This window comes from Heterocephalus glaber, unplaced genomic scaffold, assembly GCF_053883595.1.
Source record: "Heterocephalus glaber isolate CG9 unplaced genomic scaffold, H.glaber_assembly_v1.0 deba00001608, whole genome shotgun sequence".
NCBI lineage: Eukaryota > Metazoa > Chordata > Mammalia > Rodentia > Bathyergidae > Heterocephalus > Heterocephalus glaber.
In genome coordinates this window covers 26,953,788-26,965,364 of record NW_028258379.1, presented here as the reverse complement: position 1 = coordinate 26,965,364, position 11,577 = coordinate 26,953,788, and the positions used below count along the sequence as shown (strand labels likewise).

The 11,577-nt window shown below is 41.0% G+C and overlaps 1 long non-coding RNA gene across 1 annotated transcript in view; it reads left to right on the top strand.

Annotated features, from left to right (window-relative positions):
• The first annotated feature begins 594 nt into the window (after positions 1-594).
• The window catches only part of LOC147822797 (uncharacterized), a 58,838-nt gene continuing 47,855 nt past the window's right edge, over positions 595-11,577 (top strand). The window contains exons 1-3 of the long non-coding RNA XR_015445086.1: positions 595-1,303; positions 2,647-2,783; positions 3,255-3,363. This is a non-coding gene — a long non-coding RNA (uncharacterized LOC147822797). The remainder of the gene's footprint in view (positions 1,304-2,646; positions 2,784-3,254; positions 3,364-11,577) is intronic.

The window sequence follows — 11,577 nt, the reverse complement described above, 5'->3', positions numbered from 1 at the left end:
AGTTAAATTGGGGAATAGAATATTGATTTAAACTATACTTTAGGAGGCTTATCTATCACTCTGAGCAAATAAAAACTTATATGAGATTGGATTTCATTGCATAAGACAGAAAAAAACATACTCTGCTAAATACAACTAGTTGTTGTAAGGCCAAGTTCTAGAGGTGTCATCAATATATCAGGTTCCTGATTTCACTTTTTAATGATTTCTATTAACTCTGATAAGGATACACTCACTTTCATTGAAGTAGAATTTATGCTATCCCCCAGTTTTTTTTTCGACATACTGACTGTACCTTCAGGCTGTCACTATCCCAGAATTGACATAGCTACCTTCAAATTTGTTAGTGTTAGAGAATCAATATCTTTAAGAAATTCTGTCTTTCTTTGGTTGTAGAATTTGGTTTTCTTTGTGTGGAGTTTGACTCATTTCCTGCCACTTGCAGAGAGAGGAAAGGACTGTAAATTGCAAATCCTGAGTTCATAGACACCATCTTCCTCTGTCTCCTTTTCTCAGCTTGGAGGCGTATAGGTCATATTAGTCAGATTTGGTTGCTGGAACAAAATACCTCATATGCAATCTAAAGGAAAAAAGATTTACTTTGGCTCATGGTTTCAGAGGTTTCAGTCTATGGTCGGCAGGTTCCAAGACACAAGCATCATGGCAGAAGTGCATGGTGAAGGGAAGCTGTCCACCTCATGGAAGCCAGAAAGAGGAAGAAAAGGGAAAGAGCCAGAGAGGCAGGGGCCAGGGACCAGATGTAGCTCCAAGCTTGTGTCCCCATGACGCACTCCGACTTGTTCAGAAATATGCTTTACTAATCTTGTAGGACTCTCTGAAGACATTCAAATTGACAATCATGATTAGCCACTGTAGAGAGTGGAGTGAAAAGTTTTCTTAAATTTATCCAGTTTTAGATTCAACCAGTGTTTTGGAGACTTTAATTACCTCTAATATTGTTGTTTCCATTCCTTCTTCAGAAATAAAATTCCAGAATCCATGCTCATGTAGCTAAAGACTCTAGTTTCCTATCATCCTTCAAAATTGAGGGTTGCCACATGGATTATTTCTAGTTTATTGGGGGAAAGGGGATGAAGAGAAGTGATAACAATTTTATGTTCTATTCCCCAATTAAGATCACATCCTTTTGTACCTTTCCCTTTCCTGGTGGCTGAAATACAGCAGCCAATGGAGCAGCAACATTAAGCCACAGTGCGGGAGTGCCTCGTTGAGAATGGGAGACAAGTAGACAGAAGGAGCCTGGATCCCCAGTGGTGCAGAACTGATAGAACACTTGGTCCATGTAAGCTCAGATTGTTGCCTAAGAGAACCAAGCCATTTTGTTTAATCCACTGTTATTTTAGATCTTGGTAGAACAGTGAATAGGTATCTTCAGTCTTAGTCATTTTTTCACTACTGGGACACAATACCTGATACCCACAACTTAAAGGAAGAGAGGTTTATTTGGGCTCATAGTTCAGTTCCTGATCTTCCATGTCCAAGGCAGAAATGTGGAAGAGTCTGGTAATGAAAAGCTGCTCACATTATGGTGCTCAGGAAATAGAAAAAGAAGGGAGGAGCGGGGAAGGGAAGCATATTGTCCCACTCACACAGTGACTCCCTCCTGTGGCCAGACTCCACCTCCTAACAGCATGTTTAGCCCATTAGGGGATGATGAGTCCCTGATGAGTCCACTGATGAGTATGGTGTTCCCAAGGTTCAATCACCTTTGAAACACATGAAGCTTTGGGGGGGACACCACAGATGTTTAAGCCATAACATTTTACCCCTTGTCCTCCCAAAACACATGCTCATTTCTTTGTACAAAACACATTTAGTTTATCTGTAAGAATAGCCAATGTTTTAACAGTTCCAGCATTCCTAAAATGTGTATGTCCAAAGTTTCCTCCAGGACTCAAGGCCAACTCTAAGCTGTGAGCCTTTGTAAAAACAGAAAAGAAAGTTAAATACTTCCAACATATAATGGTATGAAGAGGGGTAAATATTCCCATTCCAAAAGGAGAAATAGGCAGAGAGAAAAAAACATCAGACCAAAGCAAGATGAAAACCCAGCAGGGCAAACATTAAGTGCCATAGTTCCATGGCTCTGTTCACTGTGTTTGGCTTTGCCAGGTATGTCACATTCCTGGCATCTTCCTCCACTTTTGGCTACACTCTCACAGCTTTATGCACTGCCCTCTCAGGGGCACAGTGCTGGGCCTCCCAGGTCTTCTTCTGAGTGGGAAATCTGAGTGGAAGCCTCCTTGACTGCATAATTCCCTTGCAGTCAGCAACCCTGTAAAAACAGCACTGTATGAATGATGCCAAGGTCTGCTGCCATGTCAGGCAGTAGCTAAGTCCGCTTCGTCATGGCTCCAGCAGGATCTGAGTGCCTGGAAGGCTGAACACTGTGAACTGAATTCTGGGGAACCAATTCCCTATGTGATTTTTCTCAAGCAAGGTGCTCTGGGACTCCCCTCAAATCAAAGACTTTCATTTTTGCATCATTGAGCCTGCAAAGGGTAGGGTCTTGCTGATTCCTGAGATCCCATCAAAGCATCTTCTCTGCTGACCTGATACAAAATACTTGGTATCTTTTTATTGCTAATCTTTTCAACAACTGTTTTCTTTTGCCCCAAATTGTAGGTGGCTCAGACTTTGGAGAAAACTGTGTAACACCCACAGTCACTGAATATGAGCTGCATGCAGAATGGACACAACTTTAGGTGGTCTTATTGTCACTTTTGGAAATAATCGAAGAATGCTACATGTCTGGAAGGAAGGTATGTGTCCAAATTTGGTTAGGAGGAGGCTGACATTAGAGAATGCTGATTTCCTTAAGTAGCTCTTGGTTTTGTTTCTTCTTCTTCTAGTAATGGAAATTTTAAGATTTATCCAGGCTCCCCTTGATAAAGAGTACATATCCTAACCTCTCATGTGACCCTTTTGAATAAGTTCTGCCTGATGATGTGAATGGGAGATCTTAGTGCTAATTTTTTTTTGCTAAGGCCTTATGAGAAGATACATTTTTCTCTGCTGTCTGGAATATAAAGATAATGCAAGGAGCAGGAGCAGCCATTGTGAACCATGATTTAGAATCTGCCTGATGAAGGTGCTAATGTACCAAATGTAAGATGCCTGTTTCCTGCCACCATGGAGCCTTATGCAGCCTTGGACAGCTCTGTATAGATTGTTTTCTGTGAGGAAAATTAGTTATCTTGTTAAAGTCACTCTTATCTTGGCTTCTCTTTCAGCAGCCAACATGGTACCCTAACCAGAGCAACAGGACACTGTGTCTTCTGAAGTGGAGATCTGAATTGCTGACAGTGCTTCCTTCTGATTGGAATGGTGGGAACATTAATTGTGAGTTCAGGGATTCTCTTGTCTGCTCCTGTTTGCTGCACAGTGAGTTCTGCAGTGACTATACAGTAACCCAGCCTCAGGGCCTGCTGAGGTGGCAGCACATCTGGGGGTGTTATTGTGTGGCCTTGTCATGGGGAGGTGATAAAAGCCTGAGTGTAGCTGCTCAAAGAATCCTGCCCAGAGCAGGCACCTTCTGTCTGAACCGCAGTCGTAGCCAGGGCTGGCAGGGCTGGGATGATCTAATTGAAAAGAGGGCTATGACCTCCGTCTCCCACTCGGCAACCCTGTGTGGATTCTGTGTCCCTGCCAGCTGAAGAGGTCTGCCTCTCACTGCCATGCCCTGCCTCAGATCACCCAGTCCCCAGGTCTCCAGTACAGCTTGGATACAAGCAGCCAGCTGCTCACTGGCATTTCTCTCTGTCCACTCACTGGGAAGAGACAAAAATGCCTTCAGTCTTAGCCAGGACAACTGTATTAAATTCTGCAGTCTCATCCATGGATTTCAGCTTGACATATTGAAGGGAAGGTCTTGGAAAGACTGCAAGATTTGATGTGAAAGATTTACATTCTCTTCTGCCAGATACATATGCTAATGGAGAATACTGGGCTTCAGAATCAATTAGCGTTGAGTACAAGTTTTGGCTCAGCACTGTGTGACCTCGGACAAGTTATTTGTGCTCTCTAATCATAAGCCTTAATTACATCATCTGCAAAATGGGGATTTTTGTGGTGAGTAACACTCACTTAGCTTACTGCCTGGTTTACACGGATGCTCAGTAAGTTTTGGATATTATTGATGTAGTTTTATTACTGTATCTCATCAGATATGTGACTCATCATAAAAGTCTATCTGTTACTCAAACTCTTAGAACCCCAGCAATTCTAGATGAAGATGATGAATGATTGATGATAGACTCAATTCAATGCAGAACAATAAATAAACAAGTTGGAGACCATTACCTGAGAGAAAAATGATAGAAAAGAAGTCCATATTAAGACAATGAGTAATTATTAAATACTGACTCTTGGCTAGGCTTTGCTCAGGATAGAAAAAAATAACAAAGGGCCTGTTTAACAGGGACTCCTATTCTGGTGGGGAAAGCCATTCAATAAAGTATTACTTTTGGTTAACTAACTTGCTCAAATTCACATGGCTTACTAGTAGAGGGGTCAGATTCCAGATTTGAATGTTAGTGTTTGAATGATTTATGCTTTTCCGTCTATTAAGCTGTATAAATTGTAGATGAATCCCCAGCTCAGCCTCTGCAAACTATATGACCTTGGACAAGCTAATACAACCTCTCCAAGGTCAAATTTTCACATCAAGGCAAAATGCAAGGTCATGGTACTGACTTTGGAAGGTGTTGGACTCATTATTTTACTGGCTCTATATAGTAAACAGCTCAAATGCACTTAAGAAGTAGGGTGGGAAAGGCATTTAGCTGGTGGAGAAGTCTCTTTTGGAGAGTGTTCCTGGGCTTGGAGGCAGGGGCAGGGCACAAACTGCAATTGCTGTGGAGGAAAAAGCAGCCTTCCAAGACAGCTAAGAGGCCAAAAGGAGCAAATTCAGAAAGCAGGGTAGCATTCAGTAAAAAGGCTTGGAAAACGGATAGGGATTAAAAAGCTATTAAATGGATGGAAGGTTAATAAAAATACTCTTTTGAAATAAATGGAAGATCATTCAGACAGTGAAGGCGATAATTAGACCAGGATGAGATATAATAGCAGGTAGAGTTGGGAAGAGCAGACTAATGGAAGTGCTGTCAGATTCGAGTCCTCGCCTGTGCTCAATCTCACCCATGGATGAGCAGAGCTGGGCAGGGATACCAGCTGATTAGAGCTCGAGCCTGCAAGATAGGCCCGAGTATTCTTATCCAGATTTGCAATTATGCAGTTTGGGCTTAAGGCTTAATTTTTCTGGGTTCAGATGTTAATATCCAAGTCCACTTGGTCATGCTCACCTGCATGGTTGAATGAAGGTTTGCTAAGCTCTCTCTTCATCTAATGTAACAGTGCTTTATTTTGCATGATGTACTAGCCTGAAAGCTACTCAAATTCAACCCCAGTTCTCTGAAATGTATTAAATGATGGTCGTTTATGAGACAGAATAGAGAGAGGGGGGATGGATTCTGTGCCTGATAGACCTGGATTCCAGCCTTGGCTGTGTGACAGAGCAGCTATATGAATTTGGGAGAGACATGCAATCTGAGTTTCTCTATCTCCTAGGCTACATACTATCTACTTTATTATGTGAGTTTGTTATGTGAGGGTTTGAGATTATAAATGCTTAGTTCAGTCTCAGTTTATAACAGGCACTTAATAAACAGCAATTATCTTTTATTTTAATTGATTATATAAGGCAAAATGAGTAATGTTTTTAGGATCTATTTATTCTTTTCAGCTTTAAATATTTCTTATTTAATATCTTAAAGTGAAAACACCAGTAGTTATGCTGTGAGTCCAACGAGGTGCAGAATTTGTTGAATTTCCTTATTTCCTTTATACCTCTCTTTCACTTTTAAGTAAACAATGCATTTTTAGACATCAACAGGACTTGTAAGTCTAAGGTAAAAAGTAGAATTAATCTCAAAAATTTTTTTTCCAAGCAATTTCAGCTAAAAGTTTATCTGAAGATTTTGGGGCGACCTTGATGCTTTGGCCACTCATAGAGTCACAGTGGAATTCACAAACATGTACTCTCCTCCACCTTGATTTCCCCATTTATTACTTTTGTAGCCATCACAGACATTGTAAGTGACAGTTTCAGACTAAGACACTGTGAGGTGTTCAGAGACCGACACTAGTCCGATTTTTAAAGGTACTGGTTAAGTGGTTGGAAAAAGGTTTCTCTGAGCAACGTGTCGTTAGATTAAACTTCTTTTCTCATCTAGTACTGTCAACACTTACTATGCTCAGAGTGCAGGGATGAACAATGACACACATGTCTCATTCAATGCAAACACCCATGCCGAATGATCCCTGAACCTGAAGAGGCTCTGGGTCTTTCCTAAGGCTGCTGAGCTGCCAAGGGGTGTAGTAGAGCCACCCACAGGCAACCTGGCCTGTAGGCATCAGAGGAGGACAGATCCACATTTAAACTCTCCTGTCTACGACATGGTTAAGAACCACAGCTCAGCCAGATGAGTGTCCTTCATTGTTAAACATGTTTGGAAACTGCCTTTTACAGCAATATCCTTATTTTCCACAAAGCAAGAGGCTGTGGGCATCACAATCAAAATGAGGCAACAGGGGCAGGTGGAATAATACAAGCTCCCATTTCTATTCTGATCTGTGAGGAAGAGACCGTCCCTTCTTCCCATGGTGCTGATTGCTATACACACTATCTGTGGAGGATAATGAATCCATCTTGGCTGTCTATTCCCGTGACAGCCAGCCAATCATTTGAGGGTGATCACGCCCCATCTGCCCATCTGTCCACATATCTCTGTCTCCCTTCCCTTCCTCTGTGGGAGAAAGAAGACCCGGAGAGAAAGCCTCTGGCCTTTAAGTGTTTGCACAGGATGCCTGCATGGAGTGAGGCAGTGAGATAAGGGGTATTTCAGGCTATTTCTTCTGCTTGTGTGAATAGCACATGATTGATTTCAGAAAAGGAAATTTATTTCCCTGCAGACATATTTTTATCATTTGCTTGAATTCCTCGATGCCTTACTCACCATATGTATAGAAGAGCCAAGTCTCCTTCAGTGGGGGATGGAAGGGAATGTGGATAACACTTTAAACCTGAAAAAAGTATATAAAAGGCACTGCCAGATAAAATGTTCTGTGACCTATAAGCTTTGGAATGGGTCAGAGGGATCATACGAAGGTTGACATTTAGAAATGATGAGATCTGTTGGCTGCTGCATTTGCATGTAGCATGCCAAAATACCTTCCAGAACTCCCCTTCTGGGGGAAACTCCACTGGAGCCTCTATTGAATAGCAGGCACTTTAACCTGAGGGGTGAGGGGCAGACTTAGAGGGTCACTTTGCACTAACTTTTACTGGGTGAGACAACTTTATTGAAAGAGAAACATTCGATTTAGTTAGACTTCTAAACTTAAGTACTCTTAAAAAGGAAGGCTTAGTTTAAGCTAACATATATGGAAATTGTTTTAGAAAGAATAGTGGGAGGAAGGGAGGTGGTGGTGGTTGTAGGGGTAGGAGGAGTGGGTAGACAAACAGGAATTTGAATACAGTGTTTCTTGGGTATACTTTTTTTTGTTTTTGTTTAACATTCAGGTGTATATCAGATTTCTGGGTGGGATGGGATAGTTCTGAGAGATGTGGCAGTTTCGGGAATTTTCAGGGCTGCTCTGTTACCTGGTGTTGGGTGGTGTTTTGGTAACACAGCCAGAGGGATGCAAAGCCCCTTGGCCTCGACCCTTTGAACAGGGATGTAATATAGGCAGTTTTCAGGCAATAGTTGTCCACAGCGATTTGCACATGTGCACTCTGAGCAGCTGTGGAGCAGAAAATCCCTACACCAGGGCTGGTTTGGGGAGGGCTTTTTTGCACTTATGTGTGAACACCAGGGAGGCTGATATTTTGGGAAAGTACTTCAAAGCAAAGAGCCCCAAGAGGCAGGCCTGACTCTGGAAGGATATGGAGCCGTGTCATTTCCCAGGTCACTCTTTCTTCAAAAGTTGGCTGCTTCTTGGTTCTTCTCAGAATAAAGTGTTTGGGACTGACCCAGGGCTCATCCTCTCTCAGACTTCAGCATCCAGGGGACTGGGGAGTTATTTCGAGGGTTGGTCTACACAAGAGGTAAACAGAAAACAGTATGGACACTGAAAACTAAACAGATTAAGGGAGTAATTGAGAAGTCAGTAGTCAATCACAGTGAAGGCAACCTTGTTCAGTGAAGAGGGTTTATTTTTTACTTTAATTTATTAGTACATGTGTGTGGCACATCATGTTTATGATATGGGGTTGGTTCTTGTTCCTTGTGTGGAGTTGGTACCTGTACATAACACATCCCAGTTAAAGGGAGGGGGATTAAAAAATTGGGGGAGGGTAAAATATACACAGTCCAATTTAACTGTTTAACGTGCTGTTTAACCTGACCATGACTTTATTTCAAAAGAGTTGGTTTTGAATCTTTGACTTTATCAGAAATTCATATCTGTATGTATTTCTCTTATTTATTTATAGCTTTAGCTCTCTTCTTTATCTCTTTAGCTATATTTAGCACATTTTCTCATTTTCTCTCATCTCCTGCATCAAGTTCTAGAGAACCCACTCGTTATGGCTTGCATTTGAGGACTGTCCCTTTCTTTGTCTTAGTTACTTGTCCCTTTTCTGGGACAAAATACTCAACACTCACAGGTTAAAGGAGGAAAGGTTTATTTCACCTCACAGTTTATAGAGATTTAAGTCCATGGTCAGCTGGCTCCAAGCCAGGGAGGGAAGGCAGAGGAGAAACAGTTCATGATATGGCAAGCAGCAGGCAGCAGAAGCAAGTAGCAGCAGCAAACCTGCCTGCCTTTCCCTTTTATGGCATCCAGGCTATACCCTTTTGGATGGTGTCATCCACACTTGATCCATTGAGCCACACCCAGAATATGCTAATTCCAGTCAGTAGACTAATTTAGTGCCACACCCCTTAATCTCAGTATCACACACCCTAGATCCCAGCCAGCTCTGAAAAGCACCACCTATGAGCACATGAGGCTTTGGGAGGACATCTAGATACAAGCCATAACAGCCTTATAGTGGATGATGCTTTGATTTCTCTTGGATTCTGTCCTACACACCTTTTCCCTTTGCTAATTTACTCCACATTCTCCCACTACTATACACCTTAATTATAAGTATAAAGCTTTTATAAGCCCTATGAGTCTTTCAAGCCAATCATCCACACTGAGGGTGATCGTGGGGACCCCAGCACAAGAGTGTACACAGTTCTAGTTCTAGACTGTACACAGCTCCCCTTGTATTACAGACCCCACATTTAATCCAAACAGTCAACTTTACCCAATCCATTTGTTGAACAGTCTGTTCTTTGCTCATTGACTTGTTATGGTTCTATCTTTAGTTCTTATGTACATAGGCCTATGTCAAAGATGGACCACACACAAAAACGTAAGATTATAATGAAACTGAAAGCTTCCTGTTACCTAGCAACACGGTAGCTTCTGTAATGTCATAATGGAGTGTGTTACCCACATATGGTTGTGATGCTGGGTGCAGACACCTACTTTGCTGTCAGTCATATAAATGTATAGTACATATAATTTTAAGTAGTATATAATCTCTGATAATGATAATAAATGACTGCATTACTGGTTCATGTATTTACTGTTATATTCTGTTATCATTATTTTATTTTTTTAAAATTAATTTTATTGGTACATTGTAGGTATACAGTATAATGATATTCATCACTAGAAATTTGCACCTGTACATAATCTCTCTTGGTTCTTATTTTTTCCGCATTAGTCTGGCCTCCATTCAACCCCTCCATCCCTCCATATTTACAAAGACTTTGTTTCCATTATTTCATTTTTCATATCAATTCCATTCCCTTCTTTCCTTTCCCCAGCCTTCCCACTTCTCCTTCCCCTTTGCTCCTTTTCTTCCTATTTTACATTATCTATTATACCTTTTAGTTCTTATTTACACTTTCAGTTTCTCATACTAGAGAAACTATTCAGTATTTACACATGTCTGTCCTATTTATTTCACTTAAGAGTATAGCCTCAAGGTGCATCAATTTAGCTATAAATGACTCTCCTGTCTCATTTTTTTATGGCTGAGTAGTACCCCATTTTATTAAAAAAACCCCACATTTTCTTTATCCAGTCTCCAGTTGATGGGCAATTGGGCTACTTCCAATTTTTAGCTACTACAAATTTTGCTGCTATGAAAATGGGTTCACATATACCATTGTGGTATGATTCTTTTAATTCTTTGGGAAGATACCCAGGAGGGGAATAGCTGGGTCAAATGGGACTTCCAGTCCTAGTCCGTTAGGTATCTCCATACTGATTTCCACAGTGGTTGCACCAGTCTACACTCCCACCACCAGCAGGGTTCCTCTTTCCCCACAGCCTTGCCAGCATTTGTTTTTGGTTGATTTCATGATAGCAGCCATTCTTTCTGGGGTGAGGTAGAATCTCAGTGTTGTTTTAATTTGCATCTCTCCAATGACTAGTGAAGTTGAACACTTTTTCATATGTTTATTTTCTATTTCTACTTCTTTGTCTGAGAAATGTCTGTTCATTTCAGATGCCCATTTTCAGATTGGGTCTTTAAATTTGGGAGGTTGATATTTGTAAGTTCTTTATAGATTTGAGATAGTAGACCTTTGTCTGAGGAACAGCAGGTGAAAATTTTTTCCCACATTGTGGATTGTCTCTTCACACTGTTGGTCATTTCTCTTGCTGTGCAGAGGCTTTTTAATAAGAAGAGATGCCACTTGTTGACTGTTTGTGCTAGTTCATGGCAACTGAGGTTTTGTTTATAAAGTCTTTTCCTACACCAATGTCTTCCAAGAGTTCTACCTAAACTCTGTTCTAGCCAATTCAGCGTTTCTGTTTTAATATTTAGATCTTTAATCCATTTTGATTTTATTTTAGTGCATGGAGAGAGATATAGGTCTAGTTTTAATCTTTGGCAAGTTGAAACCCAATTTTTCCAGCACCATTTACTAAAGAGGCTATCTTTCCTCCAGTGAGGGTGTTTAGCTCCTTTGTAAAAAATTTGAATGAGCTGGCTGAGTGTGTCTGGAGTTGTTTCTTCATCTTCTAATCTGTTCCACTGGTCCTCAGTTTCCTCTGTTTCTTTGCCAGTACCATGCTGTTTTTATCACAATAGCTTTGTAGTATAGATTCAAGTTGAGGGTTGTGATACCCCCTGCCATGTCTCTGTTGCCTAGAATTGCTTTTGCTACTCTGGGTTTTTTCTTGTTCCAAATGAATTTTTGGAATGTTTTCTCAAGGTCCGTGAAGTATACTGCTGGGACTTCAATTGGGATTGCATGAATCTATAAAGCAGTTTTGGAAGTGTGGTCATTTTCACTATTTTGATTCTTCCTACTCAGAAGCAAGGGATGTCTGTACAATTTTCTGATATAATCTTCAATCTCTCTTTTCAGAGTGCTACAGTTTTCAGAGAAGAGGTCTTTGATTTCTTTTTTTAGGTTGATTCCTAGGTATTTCAGTTTTTTGGATGCTATTGTGAAAGGAATTATTTGCCCTATTTCTCTCTCAGCG